The sequence below is a fragment of the Papio anubis genome, chromosome 13 (genome assembly GCF_008728515.1).
Source record: "Papio anubis isolate 15944 chromosome 13, Panubis1.0, whole genome shotgun sequence".
NCBI lineage: Eukaryota > Metazoa > Chordata > Mammalia > Primates > Cercopithecidae > Papio > Papio anubis.
Genome location: NC_044988.1, coordinates 84,096,841 through 84,117,114, shown reverse-complemented (window position 1 = coordinate 84,117,114; position 20,274 = coordinate 84,096,841). Strand labels below are relative to the sequence as shown.

The following is a 20,274-nucleotide window of genomic DNA, read 5'->3' as shown; positions in this document are numbered from 1 at the left end:
GGAGTAGTGCTGTTCTCAAAGATTCCCAGGATACAACCAAGCTCTCTTCCAAGGGCAAATGTCCCAGAGGCTCGAAAAAAGAGCCAGACAGTCTTTCAAACAAGCCCATTGGAGGCTAAAAGAAGGGAGGGGAGGTAATGCTAAGTTTAGAGACTCTAAATCCTCCCTTGAGAGCCAGTGAGCCTGTCTCAGGCAGCCCAGGAGCAGCAGCAAGAGAAGACACCTCCTGTGGCTCTGAGCTGTAAGAGAAGAGGGAGGGGGCTGCATGCCTCACCCACCCAAGTCCACCTCACTCCTAAATACAAACTTGTGTAGTGTTTAACTCTAGATGTAATTTTGAGAGCCACTACCTTCTCAAAAAAGTTTTGGTCATCAAAGCAAGGACTGACTTCCATTTCTTTGCATGTTTAATTAGGGAAAGGCTGTTTCCATGATGTGAGTCTGTGAGTCTCACCCACTGAGTCAGATTGTCATCCATCCCGCAGAGTTTGACTGGATGTAATAGGCCATTAAAGGGTTCCCAGCAACAAGAACAATGGAGAGGGGAGGGCTGAGGCTGGGACAGCATAAAGAGTATGAGGAGCCAAGAGGAGGACATCTAGTTGAGACTAGAGTCAGGTAGGGTGGGAGAAGCCTGGGTAGGTGGGTAGGCTTCCTAGAGGAGGTGCTACCTGAGCTAAACTGAAAGAGGAGGAAGAGTTCACCAGGAGAGCGTTTGGGGAGTAGGACAGTGTTCCAATCAAGAGTACAGAAGGGGCCAGGTGTGATGGCACATGCCTATAGTCCAAGCCGCACAGGAGGCCAAGGTGGAAGGATTGCTTGAACCCTGAAGGTCAAGGCTACAGTGAGCCGTGATCAAGCCACTGCACTCAGCCTGGACAACAGAACAAGACCCTGTCTCAGAAAACAAAACAAAACAAAACAAAAGTGCAGAAGGGAGATAAAAGCTGTTTCAGGTTGAGGGGGTCTATGGTAAAGAGTGGGCTCTTTCCAGAAGGCAATAGGGAGCAACTGGAAAGTTTGAGCAGGAGAGTGGCTTGATCCAACTTGTTTTGTTTGCTCCTTTATGTGTTTTGACGGGGTGGGAATTGGACAGAAAATACACTCATGGTGCTATTCATCTACTTTTATGTGTGCCTCCCTCCCCTTCTCTTTTCCCCTTTTGATTTACTTTTTGTTTGAGGTAAGAGAGTTTTACTGTTCAGTTTCAGCAAGCCTCCAAGACACATATAAAATTAGATTACAATAGTTGTTTTGCAGACTAGAACAAAGAGCAAAAATTACCTATCTCATTTTTAAAGCTATTATAACCTTGATGCTTAAACCTAACAGGGATGGCAACATAAAATAAAATGTGAGACAAATTTCAATGTGGCCATAGCTTATTATCTTACATAAAATGCTAGCAATTGGAATTCAGCAATGCATAAAATACCTCATGATCAAGTAGCACCACAAGAATATTTCAATGTAAGATACCTGTTCTGAGCTGAACTATGTCCCCCCAGAATTCATATGTTGAGGTCCGAACTCCCAGTACCTCAGAATAAGACTGTATTTGGAGATAGAGCTTTAAAGTGGTAATTAAGTTAAAATGAGGTTATTAGGGTGGGCCCTAATCTGACTGGTGTCCTTGTACAAAGAGGAAATTCGGGCAGAGACATAGATATCTGCAGAGGAAAGACCGTGTGAGGACACAGGGAGAAGACAGCCATCTACAAGCCAAAGAGAGAGGCCTCAGAAGAAACCAATCCTGCTGACACCTTGATCTCAGAAGTCCAGCTGCCAGAACCATGAGAAAACAAATGTTTGCTCTTTAAGCCACTTAGTCTGTGGGACTTTGGTATGTCAGCCCCAGCAAAGTACTGTAGTAAAAGACCAAAGTAGAAAACCTATATAAACATGTAAGTAAATGCAAAGAAAGCAGTGGCTACAATTCAATTCTTTTTAAGGCTTTCAATGAAGGATAACATACCTACGAAAAAAGTCTACAAAATTCACTATACTGTGAATTTTCACCAGCTAAATCCACCTGTGTAATCAGCACTTGGATCAAGAAACAGAACCCAACAAGCATCCCAGGTCCCTCCCCATGTCCTCTTCAACACCAGTCGGGCTGTGTGGGCTGAATTATATCCTTGTAAAGTTCATTTGTTGAATCCCTAATCCTCAAAGTGACTGTATTTGGAGACAGAGCCTCTAAAGAGGGTAATTAATGTTAAAGTTATAAAGTGGGGTCCTGATCCAAAAGGACTGATGTCTTTATAAGAAAAAGAAGACAGCAGCAATCCACAAGGGAAAATGCCATGTGAGGACACAGGGAGAAGGTGGCCATCTACCTACAAGCCAAGGACAGAGGTCTCAGGAGAAACCAACCCTGCTGGCACTTTGATCTTGGACTTCCAGCCTTCAGAACCATGAGAAAATAAATATCTGGTGTGTGGTGTGTGTGTGACTGTATTATATACATTATATACATATATAATACATATATTATATACATATGTAATATGTATGTACATATAGTATATGTATTATATATGTATTAATAATACATATATACATTAATAATACATATATGTATTTATATACATTATATATACATATATGTATTTATATACATTATATATACATATATGTTTTATATATTATATATAATACATATATGTATTTATATACGTATATATAACTTATTAATATAGTTTCTTGTGGGAGCATGAGGAGGTGAGTAATGAAAACAGTCCCTGGCACACAGTTATGTCTAAGTGTTCACGGATAGCATAGTACTGAGTAAACAAGGCATAGAAGGAATTTAGGTAAATTTACAATACACAGGCCGGGCGTGGTGGCTCACGCCTGTAATCCCAGCACTTTGGGAGGCCGAGGTGGGCGGATCACGAAGTCAGGAGATCAGGACCATCCTGGCTAACACGGTGAAACCCCGCCTCTACTAAAAATACAAAAACAAAATTAGCCGGGCGTGGTGGCGGGCTCCTGTAGTCCCAGCTACTCAGGAGGCTGAGGCAGGAAAATGGTGTGAACCTGGGAGGTGGAGCTTGCAGTGAGCCGAGATCACTCCAGCCTGTGCGACAGAGTGAGACCCCAGCCCCCCCCCAAAAAAATAAATAAAATAAAATTTACAACACACAGGTGCATGTTCTAGCAAAAACAAATAGACATGTATTTTTAATTTATCTAACTGGCATGTGCAAAGGTATTATTCAAAGTTAACTTGTGTGCCAGGTATGATTCCAATTGATTTTATTTAATTCTTACTATTGTTTAAGGCCTATCTGCATTGGTGCATGTATATTAAGTGAATGGATTCTGACTGCTGCATAGTATTTTAATATATGCCTACACCATATTTTACTTTTCCATTCCCCTAGTGGTGGACCCTAGGGGACTCCAATGTCCTGCCACCAAAAACAATGCCGCAGCGAACATGCTTGACGATGTCCTCTTTCGGAGCTGTGTAGCAGGACTGGGGGTGCTCGTCAGTGAGATTGCTGGATACTTTGTATGGACACAATATCTTGAATGCATTCTCCCTGATGGCTCTTCAAAACTCCTGCATTGGTCTACGTCCCTAACAGTGGTATACAGGGGTTCCCAGTTCCTTTCCATCCCTGCCAACATTTGGCATTATCCAACTTGCTCGTTTTTGCCAGGCTATTGAATGTAAAGTAATTCACTGTTGTGTTCATGTGTATCTAATTATTGGGTTTGGGCGTCTCTTCATATATTCATGAGCTATTTGTGTTTCCCCTTCTGTGAATTGCTTATTTGTATACTTTGACTACTTTTCTTTCGGGTTTCCTGACTTTTTCTGAACAATTTATAGGATTTTTTTGTGTAGTCTAGGATTAGGTTACATGTAGATTATTAATAGTGTTGAGATTGATAAACCTATTAATATTTGGCCAGATAATTACTAGTTGTGAGGTATCCTGTACACTGGAGGATGTTTAGCAGCATTTCTGGCCTCTACCTGACAGATTTGCCAATGGCACCCCCTACCCAGTTGTGACAACCAAAAATGTCATTGCCAAATATCCTGAGGGGTGGGGAACAAAATTGATCCCAGTTGAGAACCACTGGTCTATAACCAGCGGTTCATCCTATTGGGTTATAATTATCTAATTCCATTGATTAGAAATCCATAACTTTTAATAAAATCCATTTTTATGTCATGCTTTGTGTTTGGGAGGTATTATTTGAGAAGACCTTATCATTCCTGGGTTATAAAAATATTTCCTTATAATGTCTGGTCTCAAACTCCTGACCTCAAGTGATCTGCCTGCCTCGGTCCCCCAAAGTGCTGGGATTACAGCCATGAGCCACCACACTAGGCCCTATAATGTTTTTTTTTTATCAGCTTTATTGTTTAACCTTTAAGTCTGTAATTTATCTATGCTCTACTTTTATATTCTGGATAAAGTAGGTTTGTAGGTATAATTTGATCGACGTAGTCACCCAGTTTTTCAAAGCCATCTACAAGTCAGTGACACCTTTCCTATTAATGTGTGATACCATATTATCACTCATCAAGTTCCCACGTATGTGTGGTCTGTCTCTGAGCTATCTTGTCTATTCAATCTCTTTTCCTGTCCTTCCATCAGAACCACATAATTCTTCTATTACTGTGACCTTGTAATATATCTTAATATCTAGAAGACAAGTCCCTCCTCTTTTTAAAAGCTGGCTCAATCATTTGTGGACCTTTATATTTATTAATTTTAGAATATTTATCAGGTTTATCAATGTAGCCATCTGGAGTGCTAATTCAATCATATCAAATTTATAGATTACTTTGAAAAAAATTGACATTTTTACAATGTTCTGTTATTCTATCACAAACATGAAATGCCTCTTCACTTACTCAAAAATTCCTTTTATGTCCTTTGATTGAATTTAAATTTTTCTTCCGTAGAGAACTTCTTTACTCCTTGATATATTAATGGCTAGGTATATTTAGTTTCTCTTGCTACTGTGAGTGGCATTTTATTTTCTTATGTTTGATGGTTAGTTCTGTATTTGCTGCTATGGACACATGCTATTGGTTTTTAGTAGTTGATCTTGTATCTGGAAATCTTGTTGAATCCTCTTATCAGTTATAAAAGAGAGTCTGCTGATTCAGTTGGCTTTCTATGCAGATTATTACAGCACTTAAAAATAATGATAGTTTTGCCTCTTCCTTTTTTTGTGATAGAGTTTCCCTCCATCACCCAGGCTGGAGTGCAATGGCGCGATCTCAGCTCACTGCAACCTCCGCTTCCCAGGTTCAAGCAATTCTCTGCCTTAGCCTCCCGAGTAGCTGGGACTATGGGCATGTGCCACCACGCCCAGCTGACTTTTGCATTTTTTGTAAAGACAGGTTTTTGCCATGTTGGCCAGGCTGGTCTCAAACTCCTGGCCTCTAGTGATCCACCTACCTAGGCCTCCCAAAGTGCTAGGATTATGGCCAGGCGCAGTGGCTCACGCCTATAATCCCAGTACTTTGGGAGGCCGAGGCGGGCAGATCACTAAGTCAAGAGATCCAGACCATCCTGGCCAACATGGTGAAACCCCATATCTACTAAAAATACAAAAATTAGTCGGGCATGGTGGTGCACGCCTATAGTCCCAGCTAGACGGGAGGCTGAGGCAGGAGAATCGCGTGAACCCAGGAGGCAGGGGTGGCAGTGAGCTGAGATCAGGCCACTGCACTCCAGTCTGGTAATAGAGCAAGCCTCTGTCTTTAAAAAAAAAAGTGCTGGGATTACAGGTGTGAGCCACCACACCCAGCCTGCCTCCCCTTTTAATCCTCATACACTTTTATACTAGTTTGCTAGGCTGCCATTAAAAAAGAAACACACACACACCAGACTGGTTGTCTTAAAGAGTAGAAATTTATTTTCTCACAATTCTGAAGGCTCAGATGTTTGTAAAATCAGAGTCATCCAACAACAGTAAAAATTTATTTTCTCACAATTCTTGTGATCTGTTTGGCTTGTGGATGGCTGTCTTCCCCCTGTGTCTTTACAATGTCTTGTCTCTGTATGTATATGTGTCCTAATCTCCTCTTCTTATACAGATAACAGTCACATTGTAAAAAAGGGACCAACTTAATGACCTTTTTAAATTTAATTACCTGTGTAAAGACCTTGTCTCCAAATACAGTCCCATTCTGAGGTTCTAGCGGTTAGGATGTCAACATGAAAACTGGGGATACAATGCACCCATAACAATCTTGCATTGCTTGTTCTTGGTTTCAACTGCAGTGACAATCCAAGGTGCTCTCATACTTTTCCATGTCACAGTTATGCCAGGCAGGCACTGATGCCCTGAAGCAATGCATGGGAGAGAGGAAAGAATAGGAGTCGAGCCTGTCCCTTGGTGAGGCTCCCCGTCCCCATCTGTCTCTGGCTCACATTTCCTTCTGAGTCAAGATTCCTTCCCCTGCGGTACCCCAGAGTTTTCCCACAGGTTTTGTGCTATTTCTTCAGCACCTCCACGCTTCCCTTTCCTTCCATGTCCCTCCAGAATTCAAGTTTTGGTGGTGGGGGCAGGAAGAAGGGTAGCGAGAATGGAGAAAACTATCTAGCCAGAAATCCCCATGATCTGATCACACTTTAGAAAGGTCTTTTTGGCTGGAGTGTAGAAACTGATTCAGACATGGGCAATATTGGAGGCAGAGAAACCAGATAAGGGACTATGGCAGCAGATGACCTGTTGACATCCTACACAGAGGTTCTGGCAATGGGAATAGAGAAACAGATGGTGTTGACAGGACTCGGTGCTTTTTTACACGTGGGATAGAAGGCAAGGAAAAGGTCCAGAATGATTCCCAGGTTTCTGGCTTGGGCCACTGGGCAAATGGTGGGGACTTTCACTGTGATACAGGATGTAGCAGAAAGGGGAGGTTTGGGGGTTGAGGGAGGTGGATGGGGAGTGCCCATAAGACATCCCAATTGAGGTGTTTAGCAGGCAGTTGGCGCTCTAGCCCTTGCACCCAGGGGAGAAATGTGGACTGGATGACTTTGGAAGTCAGCAGCCTATGAATGGTAATTGAAGCCACTGGAATGGATGAGCTAAAGTGAGCTTCCTGGGATGGTGTGAGGAGGGAGAATAGAAGGCCCAGGATATAACTCTGAAAACCACAATATTTAAGGGCTGATCTGAAAAAGAAGAGACAGCAAAGGATGCTCGAAAGGAGCTGCCAGTGAGATGGCAAGAAACCCAGGCATGTTAAAAGAGCCATGAGAAGAGCAGGTGGTAAGAAACGTGACCAAGATGGGCGCAGTGGCTCATGCCTGTAATCCCAGCACTTCAAAAGGCCAAAGAGGGAGGATCACTTGAGCCCAGGAGTTCAAGACCAATCCTGGGCAACATGGTGAAACCCCATCTCTTCAAAGAAAATTTAAAAATACAAATATTAGCCAGGTGTGGGGACACATGCCTGTAGTCCCAGCTACTCAGGAGGCTGGGGCAGGAGGATCACCTGAGTCTGGGGAAGTTGAGGCTGTGGTGAGCTGTGATCACATCACTGTACTCTAACCTGGGCAATAGAGCAAGACCTTATCTTAAAACAAATAAGTGAAACCAGAAGACTGAAAGGTGTTCCCTGGATTTAGGGACATGGAAGTCATCAGCTACCTCTGCTCCCAATAGGGGGGGTTGTCATTTTCACCATTGTGACAATAATAATGATCACAATGGTATCACCTTAGAATTATGTAACATTTTATACTTTTGTAAGCAGTTTATGTTCCACAACCTTCTTCTGTTTTATGGAAATTGTAGATCATAAAGTCATATTTTAAGGAACTAGCGAAGTTTGTTCCAGAAAAGAGAAGATTCAGGGGGGATATTCTGAACATGCTGAGAGTCTTCAAATTCCCAAAAGGCTGTGCAGAGTCTTCCAAGCAGAGCTTCAGAGGGCTGTGGACATCAGGGCCTGACTCAAATGTTTGTAAAATCAGAGTTGTCCAACAACAGGATGTGCTACCTCCAAAGATAATGAGAGCCTCACCCCCACTCTACCCACTCCACTTTCTCAAGCACTTTCAAGTTCATTGTCTCATTTCACCTTTGAAACCGTTCTGTGGGGAGACAGAGGTAGTTTTCCCTGAACTTACAGATGGAGAACCTGAAGCTCCACTTCTTGTTCCAAGAGCAGTGTTTTGGCTGTGCCTTCCATTGGAGACATCTGGGCTGAGCAGTCACCTGTCAGGGAAACCCAGCAAGAATTACTGCCCAGGGGGCCGGGCGCGGTGGCTCACGCCTGTAATCCCAGCACTTTGGGAGGCCAAGGCAGGTGGATCATGAGGTCAGGAGATCGAGACCATCCTGGATAACACAGTGAAAACCCATCTCTACTAAAAAATACAAAAAAAATTAGCTGGGCGTGGTGGTGGGCACCTGTAGTCCCAGCTACACGGGAGGCTGAGGCAGGAGAATGGTGTGAACCTGGCAGGCGGAGCTTGCAGTGAGCTGAGATCGCGCCACTGCACTCCAGCCTGGGCGACAGAGCAAGAGACTCCATCTCAAAAAAAAAAAAAAAAGAATTACTTCCCTGGGGAAGGAGGAGGGAGCGCATATAGGAGCTAGGGGCCCCTACTAGCTGAGGTTGCTTCTAGCTAAACCATCAGTAACAATAGTTTTCTTCATCACATGGGGTAACGCTCTTTACAGATGAGGAAACTAAAGTACAAAGAAAATGTTATTGAAAAATAAAGGTCCTCCCAGGTTGCAGTGAGCCGAGATTGCACCATTGTACTCCAGCCTGGGCAACGAGAATGAAACTCCATCTCAAAAATAAATAAATAAATAAATAAATAAATAAATAAAATAAAACTCCTCCCACAGACCCACCAAAGGCAGTCCTTCTACAGACCTCAGCAACAGCATTCTAATCTCACAGGGTTCAAACAGTTATTGATCAGTTTTTGATGGGTTTGTCTGGAGCAGTGTTCTCCACACGGATGGGGCACTGGTCAAGGAATTTCTGTCTCTGTGCCCTGCTGGAACAACCCCTTAATAACTGTGCCCTGCACGGGATCAGCAGTGCCCTACACTCAGACTCTGGGTTACTGCTCTTTGATTCACACTCAGAAAACTCAGCTCTTCTTCTAACAGAGACACCATGTCAGGGAATAAGGATGCAAAGGACCTTGTAGAGCAAATTATGAGCAGTGACACAATGTTACTATCCAGAAACAAGAGCAGCCATAGACTGCTTCAACTCTTGAGCAGAACTGATCTCTTCAACCTAGGAAAGTCCCTGAGACTCCTGGACATCTTGGTGGAGGATGGGGGGAGGGGGGAAGTGGGAAGTTGGATCCTCACGGATGAGATGGAAACTTCCTGCTAATTGGGACAGGGAGTGCTTCTGCAATTAATTTGAAGGAAATGATAAGCAAATGCAATTAATTTGAAAGAAATGATAAGTAAACCAAGTATCTGTCAACAAGAGAATGAATTGATAAATTATGGTATTTCCACATAGTGAAATACTATATAGCATAAAAAATGGATAAACAAGGATACTCATATGTAAAACATCATAGTAGATTTAAAAAGGCAAATTGCATAAAAATTATGTCATATATATAGTATGACATAATTAATGTAGTTCAAAAACCTGCAAAACAATGCTTTACATGGCTTAAGGATACACTTTTGCCAGTGCAGTAAAAGTATAAGTAAAATGACCAGGAATGATAAAAAGCTCATTCAGGGAATTGGCTACTTATTGAGTAAGGAGGTGGCACAGAGGACGATGTGACAGGAAAGGGATGCACAGGAGGTTCTATCATATTGGAAATTATTTGTTTCTTAGGATCGGTTGGGTATACCCACCTTACATTATTCTTTATGCCTTATTGCTTTCAAAATATGTTTCCTAATAATTTTTTCTGACCATGTCTATCCCCAAAGCTGGTAAGATAAGTCATAGCTATCACATTTATTAACAAATCTGCCTCCTCTGCTGAAGTGTGAGGTTATTCTTTCTTGAGGTCAGAGCCACCCAGCTCACCTGGTCCCAGATTCCCGGTCCACAGAAATTGTGTAAAATACTAAATGTTTATTGTTATGTTAAGCTTCTAGGTTTGGGAATAATTTGTTCCACAAGAATAGAAAAGTATTATGAGGAACAACTGAGTATTTTTGAGAAAGCAGAGACATAATGAAAGTGGTATTTTTCCAGACTATCTTGTAACCTCCAAAGGACCAAATAACCAAATTTATTTTTGATCTGCAAAGCCCCAGGGGTTAGCACAAATCAGGAAGAGCTGGTGGCCCCAGGCTTGGTGGGGGGCAGACAGCATATTAGCAATTTCAGTGCAGTCTCAGCAGACCATTCTTGGTCAACTTGGCACTTTTTTCAATCAAATCTACCTGCCTCAAGGGGACACCCTCCCAAGGACAAAAAGTAGACCTTCAGGCTTCTCTGCAAACCCCCAAAGCTCGGGCAGGCATAGGGGAGGGGCAGCTGATCACTGATACTTTAGAGGAGATAAGGAAAACATCCTCATCCTGGCTGGGAGATACTGTGCAGTCATAAGGGACAAAATGGCCAGGAATGGAATCAAAGACCTCTGACCTTCCAGCTCTCTTTGCAGCCTGGAAGGACACAATTCCTTGTTTGATGTCTCGTGTACCATCTTAGGTCAATGCTTCCAGTTAGCACAAAGGTGAGGGTAGGGTAGCGACGGGTACAGGGATGCCCGTGAAAAAAATATGCAAAGGGAAAAAGAAAAACAATTTGGTAAAGCAAAGGGAGCAATCTATTTCCCTGGGCTGAAGCATCCAAAGCTGATTCAAAAAGAAAGCTCTGCTGTCAAGTGGAAAATGGGTTTTTTCCTAAAGCAAGCTCTCGAAATTGTCCAAGAATTGAGTGCTCTGTGAGGGCGGAGGGATGAGGTTGATCACAGAAACAGATACGGTCCCCTGAGTGGAAAACGTGTGTTATCTTCATTCTGATGTACTGTGAGGAGCTCAGCTCATGGGCATGGTAGGGAAATATTGTACTGGATTAGGAGTAATCGCTCTAAAGCTAAATTCATCTTCCCCATTTCTTAGGGGTGGAGAAGAGAATAATCAATTATATTTGGGCGCAGGTCACACTATAACAAGGAAATATGCCCTCTGCCAAAAAAGGTTTAAGAGAGAAAGAGTTGGTTTTTTTGGGGTGTTTTTTTGAAACTAAATAGTCTTTTAACAGAGCAAAATGTAAAAGACTAAGTAAGACCTTAGAAATTTACGCAGAAGCCAAAGAGGCCTCAGCTTGTTCCCTTAGAAGCTCTCCAAGGATCCCATCCATCTGCAAGTGGGAAAGCTGAGGTCCGGAAAAGGGAAGCTGCAGAGTCGAGGTCATACAAAGATGCTTATACCAGATGCATATACCAGACGCTTATAAGATGCAGAGCTTATACCAGAACCCAGGAACCCACCTGGAAGAGGGCAACAGCTATGAAGTGTTTGAGCCTTTGCAGTCCAGATGGAGGATGAATGTGAGTATGAAGAGCTGTTCATTTGTTAGACATTACTAACACTAGTCTTCTTGGAGAAAGCCTACTCTAGTCATACAAGATGCTAGTACGGGAAAGAGGACGAGAAAGCAGGAACTCACTGACCCAAGAAGAGCTTATACCCAAGAGCAGCATCCTAGCCTCTGGAAATTGAGTTTTCTTGTGCCTGGGTCCAGCATGGACTTCCTCAGAGCTGGGTTTGGGGAAAAGTCAGCTTAGAAATATGGCAGCAGGGGCTACTTAAAAGAAAAGTAGCCATAGCCTGAATGAAAAGGCAGATAAAGGCAGCAGGTGGAGTGTCTCAGTACCAAAGAGACCTAGGTGTAAATCCTAGCTCTGCCCCTTCCAACCATGCAAGCTTGGCCAAGTCACTGTATATCTCTAGCCTCCATTTCCTCTGCTTTAAAATGGAGATAATAAATATGTATCTTGTAGTGAGCTCAGGGTATATAGGAGGTGATTAATAAATGTTTTTAACTCCATGCTGAGCTTAAGAAAAAAAGAAAAAAGCAGGGGAAAGAAGATACTGATGCATGCACAAACATACTACCTGCCCAGACTGACCCTACTTGCCTGCTGTTTGTAGACCATCCTTTTAGCTACCTTAATACATATTCATTTCGTGATGACAGAGATCTAAACACACACTGTGTGTGTCTTGATCACCAAACTTGCATGTAAGTCCTACACCAGACTCACTCCCTGGCCATATAAAATTCCTGGATTTGGCCAGGCATGGTGGCTCATGCCTGTAATCCCAGCACTTTGGGAGGCTGAGAGAGGCAGATCACAAGGTCAGGAGATCGAGACCAGCCCGGTCAACATAGTGAAACCCCATCTCTACTAAAAATACAAAAATTAGCTGGATGTGGTGGCACGTGCCTGTAATCCCAGCTACTCAGGAGGCTGAGGCAGGAGAATCGCTTGAACCTAGGAGGCAGAGATTGCAGTGAGCCAAGATCACGCCACTGCACTCCAGCCTGGCAACAGAGTGAGACTCCATCTCAAAAAAAAAAAAAATTCCAATGAATTTAGAAGCCAACATACCCTATGCCCTCCCTTCCCCATCACCTAAATTTTCCCTGGCTGTGCCAATGACAGCACAGAAAACAGTGGGCAAGCATGTAGGTCCCAGAGCAGGCAGAGCTGGGCTCAGATCCTGCCTCCAACTGGCTGAGTGAACTTGGGCAAAGTGTGGGCCCCTGTAAGTCTTAGTTTCCTCATCTGTGAGACTGCAGTGACAATCAATACCTATTTTGCTGGTGTTTATGACGTTTAAAAAAGAAGCGATTAAACATAAAGTCAGCCAATGTTTGTGGTGGTTGCCACTGTTAATATCATATACCATGAAATCGGGGTAGGCTGCCCTCCCCAGAGGGGCAGCTAGGTGTGGCCAGTCTTGGAAAACTGGCCTCTGCTGGGGAGTCGTTACATGGTTCTAAGCAAGTCATTTAACCTCCCTGAGCCCCCATTCCTTCTTCCAGACAATAGATTTTATTTTCTTTTCAGACAGAGTTTTGCTCTTGTTGCTCAGGTTGGAGTGCAATGGCGTGATCTCGGCTCATTGCAACCTCTGCCCCCCAGGTTCAAGCGATTCTCCTGCCTCAGCCTCGCAAGTAACTGGAACTACAGGTGCGCACCATCATGCCTGGCTAATTTTTGTTTTTTTTTAGTACAGATGTATTTTTTAGTACATTTTGTATTTTTTAGTACAGTTTCACCATTTTGACCAGGCTGGTCTCGAACTCCTGACCTCAGGTGATCGGCCTCCCAAAGTGCTGGGAATACAGGAGTGAGCCACCATGCCTGGTCTGGAAAATAGATTTAAATACTATCCAGACCTCAGAATGTTTCTGTAATATTCAACTAAGGCGATAGAAATAATAGTGGTTAGAAAACTCTGTAGCATGACTCCATAAAAGGAAAATTACGATTTAGATGTGACTGGACAACAGTAATTCTAAAATGCTTTCATTCCATAGTTACTCAGGATGCAGGCAGAAAAGAGATGAAAATTAGCAGTGGGAGAGGTAAGATAAAATCAAAATATTTGGGCCTGGAGCCATGGCTCATGTCTGCAAATCTAGCACTTTGGGAGGCCGGTATGGGAGGACTGCTTAAGGCCAGTAGTTCAAGACTAGCCCGGTCAACATAGCAAGACCCCCATCTCTAGTTTAAAAAAAAAATAAAATAAAAAAGATTTGGAAATCTCTAATAGCACAAAATCTACCCAAAGCAGAACATTTGAATCCCATCTTAAACCCTATTTCGTTATTTCTACTATTATTTCATTTTGGATTACAATCTTTTTTGTCTGTTTACTTCCCAAGAACAGTTGTCTTTTTTCTGTTCTCTAGTGTTACTAAACAATAGAAATACTCCAGTTAAGAGCTTTCATAGCAACAATCCTCCACATGACTAGTCAGGAGCCAAGGTAAAATTCTATGGGACAGGAGACACAAAGCACCTCTAAAGCAATACTGGTCTTTCCCAAGAAGGGAATGAGGAAGCCAACTGAGCAATGCAGGAATCCTTACGGTGACCTAAAAATATCAGTTCCAGCCATGCGTCATCTTTCCAGGTCTTGGAAAGTGGACAAGACCAAGAGATCACACCATGCCCGATTGAATCCAAATGCTGCCCTTTAAAAAGGTACCTCATACGTTAAAATGGTCTCCTCACCCAAAAACAGGGATGTGTGTCTAGAGGATTGTGGTGAGGGCTACATGAATAAACTATGTAAAAGGTTTATCCAAGGGCCTAGTGCCTAATTCCTAATTAAGTGCTCAATAAACAGTGTTTTTTTAAATCTCCAGCTGGAACTTTGAGGCTTTCTGTTCTTTTCTGTTTGTATCTGATTTTCCATACAATACCCTCTTTTGCTTTCCCAATAACCCAACCAGATGTCTATAGATAGGACTCATTAGCACCACTTGACTGTTGAGAAAATCATATCTTGGAGAAATGAAGTGACTTGGCCTAGGCCACACTGGGGATGACTAGAAGGGAAGACTCGATGCCTTCCAAGGCCTGCAGTAAAAGGCTGTCCTCACAGACCCCAAGGAGAAGCCCTGGAATCGCCGGAGGAGCAAAGCAAGAGCCAAGAATGTCAAATCTCATACAAAGTCCCCTACACAGGGTGACATTCCAGACGCAGTATTCTTATGGAAGAGCAAATATGGCTCGGTTTCCCCAACCCCATCTGAGCCAGGGCCTAGTGCCAGTGCTGCCCAGCTGACCACTGTCAGAGCCACCAGCACCTGACCACAGACAGGCACCCATCAGCTTCCCACAAAGCTTGTCCTGTCGGCTTTGGATGGGCACGCCCCTCTGTGACCGGAAAACCAGACGTTCTGCACCAGTTTCCAGGCTCTGACGTGGGTGCCCGCTGCTCAGCTGCTGTGGCAAATCTCTTTCCACAGACCATATCAGCAGGTTTACGATAAAGTCACCGTCTCACAGCTTCCAGCCCGAGTCCCTGGTTAGTCATGCTCCTTCTGGTTTCCCTTTACATACGGGAACGGAGAGACCCCAGAGATGAGGGAAACTGCTCCCATGATTTTCACTCTCATGAGCCCCATAAGGCCCTAAACTTGAACAGCAAACCCTGAATTGTCTAGACTACCAGGGCCCTAGACTTGCAGACTCTGACAGTTGGAAAAAACCCTCAGAGAACATCTAATCCAGGCATGGGCCAACTTTTTCTCTAAAGGGCCAAATTATAAATATATTAGGTTTGGTGGGTCACATCCAGTTTCTGTCCAATATTCTATTTTTATTATGCCCTTTACAAAAAAAAAAAAAAAAACACTCTTAGCTCAAGGGCTCACACAAACAAGCCTGGGGCAGAATTTGGCCTGAAGACCATGGTTGGTGGATCCCAGCTTCACCCAACCCTGTCACCACACAGAAGGAAAAACAAAGATCCAAAGAGGTTAAGTACACTTCCCCCTATAATGGAAATGTTCTACATTTGCACTGACCCAGCACAGTACCCACTAGCCACTTGTAATGTTGCTACAACATTGGAGCAACAGATGGAGGAACTGAATTCATTTTCCTTTAATTTTAATTCATCTCAATTTAAATAGCCATCTGTGGCTAGTGATGACTTTATTAGACAGCTAGAGTGAGAGATTCCTGGAATCTCTATTCAGTGTTGAGCCATATGTCTTCAGACTCCTTGTTATATAAGAGAAGTAAATGCCTAATTTTTAAGTCACTGTAAATCAATGCATTTACCTGCAGTTATATGTATTCTAGCAGATCCTACTGAAACGGGACAATTCCCTTGACCCCTTCATGGGGCCCTTTGTGAAGTGGGCGGCTCATTTACTCGGCTGCCACGCTCCATCCCTTATAGGAGGGAGCACGTGAGTGGATGGGTACAGGAACCAGAGCAAACAAAGGCTGGAACCCCCGGCCATTCTTTCCAGTGGGAGCAGGCCCTGTGCAGGCCTCACGGTTGCATACAAGCATATTACAATGCTCTTTTAGCTCTACCATCCAGGATGGGGTGCCTGCAACCCCCAAGCCCCAGAGGGCATGTTACCAGCTCAGTGGCCCATTTTCCTCATCGTATAGAGCAGTTGCCCTCTGCCAACAAGGGCAAACAGCCAGTGTGACAGCCTTTTGGAGTTCCCACACCCAATGGGTCCCCAAATTCTTGTCTGGTATTCAGGAAGAATCAGGTCACACAAACGGTTTCAAAGGTGATGAATGCGGAGTTTTTATTGAGTGACAGAGGTGGCTTTCAGTGGGATGAGGAGCTGGAAAGGGGATGCAGTGGGAAGACAATCTTCCCCTGGAGTTCAACCGTCCCAGGATGAACCCCTCTCTGACTGTCCCCAGCCAAACTCCTCACCACGTTCAGACACTTCTCTCCTTCTCTGCCACATGACTCTGCTGCTCATGGAGCCTGGGATCTGGAGTTCTTACAGGCATAGGATAGCGGGTGGAGTGGGCCAGAGTGGTCTTGGAAAGGCAACATTCAGGCACAAAAATAGGAATACCTGTTCTCCTTTAGGGCCATAGGTCCAGGCTTGAGGGTGGAGCCCTTACCAGGGACCCTGCCCTCCTGCCTCCTGTTCGTGTCACTACCAGAGAAAAAGAGATTAGGAGATCCCCAGGGCTTCCACTGCCCATGAGATAACATTCAAGTCAATCAATCCCATTTTATTTTCATCACAAAGGATAGTTACTATCAGCTAACAATGGGTTAGGAGAATATCCAAACAGAAAGGAAGGGGTAGAAAAGAGTTCTCTTCACTCACTCAGATCCTCTCCTTGACCAAAGTCACAAACTTCTGTAACACCCAAGGTTGGGGGAAGCTGGTCGTTTAGAGTCAAAGTGAAGAGTAGAATGAGATGCACCAGGCCTGTCATGTCCTGGCTCCGGTCCTTTCCCTGCCACACCCACCTAGGGCAAGTCACTTCTCTCTCTGAAGTTCACACCCGTCACGGGTAAGGTTGAGGATAATCAACTTTCTCCTGCCTGGCTCAAGGAGTCATTGTAGGCTCAAGTCAGAATGGATGGAAGTACTTTGTGTAAACAGTAAAGCACTAGTGAGGAAATTCCTAGAGAATATCATTCCAGGCAACACTGAAGACCTCAGCAAGTCTCACCACCTGCTCCGAGAAGTAGACACACCTAACATCCTGCACTGGTTGGATCTTCACCTCTAACTGTACTCTTCACTTTGACTCTAGATGGTCAGCTTCCCCCAACGTTGGCTGTTGTAGAAGTTTGTGCCTTTGGTCAAAGAGAGGATCTGAGTGAGGGAGGAAGACTGTTCTACCCCTTCCTTTTGGTTTGGGATATTCTCCTAACCCAGTGTTAGCTGACTGTAACTGTCCTTTGTGATGCAAATAAAATGGGATTGATTAACTCGAGTGTAATCCCATGGGCAGTGGAAATCTGGGCTCTTTAGGCCCATATTTCATTTTCAAGTAGTAGAGCATTTCACCACCTTGCCATGTGTTGGGAGAGCCCCACTCTCATAAATGAAGATGGAGTAGGCACAAGGCTCCAGTTAGTACCTAGAATGACTGCAGGTCGGTACCCTCAGACACGTGCAACATAGCTGAACCCTTATCACTGCCCCACGGTAGGTATTTATTCCCCGCAAATGATGACAGGTCAAATCTGAACACAGAAGTAGGTAGTAGGCTAGCAAAGCTTCTAGGGTCGCTTAGAAGTAGAGAGCTGGGGAGAATGGATTCCCCTCCAGGAAACACAGAGAGAGAACTCCAGGATCCTAGAGCGATGACAGCGCACAGGATAAACAGAAGCCATAGGAAACCTGCCAGGAGGGACGGTGTCATGAAAAATGGTTTGGGCCAGAAAAGCAGCCTCCAGGCTGAAATATATAGGAAGGTTTATGTTAATATACCCCACCATCACCCTTTACCCACCAAGAATGCCAAATAGAATTGGATTATACTTACCTATATACCGTTAAAGGATAATTGCTAAAAGAATGCATAATCATAACACTCACTGAAATATCAAAGAAATGCATATCAATGATTTAGCTCATTAATTTGTGACAGAACTAGTAGGATGTCACATCTAGTTGCAAGGATAATTCCAAGAACCACATATACACAAGCAAGAAGTACTGAAATGAATAAAGATGCAAAACTGGTTTATTCCACAGGAGATGTGGTAAGACAATTGTATTACCACCAGAAAATGTATTTGCATATCTATGGACAAGAACCATTTGCATCACTCTCAGTCATCTACAACTTACAGTTCTGAAACAGTTCAAAGGCAACAAAAGGCCCAGAGGCCTCATAGGAACACCTCGTTTTCTGAGGAAGACACCCAGTCATCTTTTCGATCCATTTCAAAGTCATTCACCATGTTTCCTACGATATCAAGGTCTTATCCCAATCACCTTCCCTCCTCACTCTCAGTTGTCCATGGGAGCATGGGAATGGACAGAACTTTCCAGGAAACGATATGGCCTATTCTGGAGCTAGGGAAAATGAATGTGAGCAGTAAGAAGTGGGCATGAAACATAGAATCCTTGAGCACAAAGAGACCTCATACCAAAGACATTATTTTACAGAAGCAGAAATAGACCAGAGAAGAAAGGGGATTTTCCTAAAGACACACAGCAGAGTGGACGTGACACCTTCCCTTCAATAACACACACTTTCTAAGGCAGAAGGGCTGACAAAGGAGGGTGCCAAGGGATTATTCATTCTCTCTGGTCTAGGGAGAGTGACGACCAGAGACCTCTCCCCTAAGATGTGTTATTTATCTTCCTTGAGCCACATCTACAAAACAGGGATGGTACTCACACCTCCCTCACTGTGTATTGTCAGGTTTAAATGGGACAGGTTTAGATAAAATGCCTGTCCCATAGCAGGTGCTTCATAGACATCATTTCCTCTCACCCTCCTGAGTAGCTGTGTGACCCCAAAGAAGTGACAGGGGTCATTCCGCTTTCACTTGGCCGGGGGTTACAATCATATAAACAAGACTGCGGCTTCTTACCCGCGATGAGTCACAGGCTGCTTTCCAGCTCAGATTCAATTCATCTGGAGACAGTTCTGATGATTTCAGACCCTGGGCTCTTTCAGCCCCAAGGCCTCAGGCCACTACCACATTTCCCATGCCAAACTGGCCCCTTATAACAAACGTGAAGAAAACACAGAAAAGAGGAGAAGACAAAAAAAATATATTAAGCATAAAAGAAAGTTTCGCCCCATTCTCCAGGAGTCAGGTGGTGGGTGGGTGGGTGGAGAGATGGCCAGGGCATGGTGGGAAGGGCCCCAGTGAATTGTACCCTTGGTGCAGGGAACCCACAAACAGAGACACCAGCCTTGTTTCCCATCACTGCGAAGCCATCATGACCTTCAAACAGCTCGCAGGGCGGGGCCCTTCACATCTTCTGAGTCCTGATATGACTGAGCATCCATTATACAACCATGCTGTGAACAACTTGGTCTCAGTCCTCGACCACAATCTCAATTTCGGGGCATCCCTGATCTCTCTCTGCAGAGAGATTCAGAAGAGGCCCCAGAGATAGTAAAAGTTGGGGGATGGTGGGAGTTATTTTTTGCTGCTGTTTTTTTCCGATTCACACCACCATGTGATAATGGGACCTTTCCCTTTCTCTGGGGGTGAACCTTGCAAAACCACCCAAAGTCAGACCAGGAAGCGACCCCCAAAGTTCCTGGGATTTAGTCTTCTGCCTTCTACAAGGTGAAATGGCAAACCTAATAAGGACAAAATCCTGGCTCTTCCAGAACTGATAGAAATGTAGACCCTGCCAGGTGCAGTGGCTCACACCAATAATCCCAACACTTTGGGAGGTCGACATGGGTGGATCATCTGAGGTCAGGAGTTCGAGACCAGCCTTGCCAACATGGTAAAACCCTATTTCTACTAAAAATACCAAATTTAGCCAGGTGTGGTGGTACACGCCTGTAATCCCAACTTCTCAGGAGGCTGAAGCAGGAGAATCGCTTGAACCTGGGAGGCAGAGATTGCAATGAGCCGAGATTGCACCACTGCACTCCAGTCTGGGTGACAGAGCAAGACTCCGTCTCCAAATAAAAAATGTAGACCCTGAATAGAAGCCCTTTGTTTCTCTGACACATTGGAGTTTACAAATCCTGTTTATGAAAATGATCAGAAGAGAGCTGCTCTGCCTCAAGCCTGTGCAAGAGGCCAGGGCCCTTTCTGTTCAGCCATTCCCTGATTTCTGGGATGATATCTACATGAACTTAAGTTTTGTCAATG

At 44.1% G+C, this 20,274-nt stretch overlaps 1 long non-coding RNA gene across 2 annotated transcripts in view; it reads right to left on the bottom strand.

The window, feature by feature from the left end:
- The window catches only part of LOC103878133, a 30,718-nt gene extending 10,837 nt beyond the window's left edge, over positions 1-19,881 (bottom strand). The window contains exons 1-3 of one of the 2 annotated variants that reach the window (XR_002517454.2): positions 19,024-19,881; positions 8,121-8,208; positions 5,699-6,326 (exon numbers count right to left, since the gene is read on the bottom strand). This is a non-coding gene — a long non-coding RNA (uncharacterized LOC103878133). Of the gene's footprint in view, positions 1-5,698; positions 6,327-8,120; positions 8,209-19,023 lie in introns of those variants that run through there. The other variant, XR_002517455.1, reaches the window with a different exon arrangement.
- Positions 19,882-20,274: the final 393 nt, after the last annotated feature.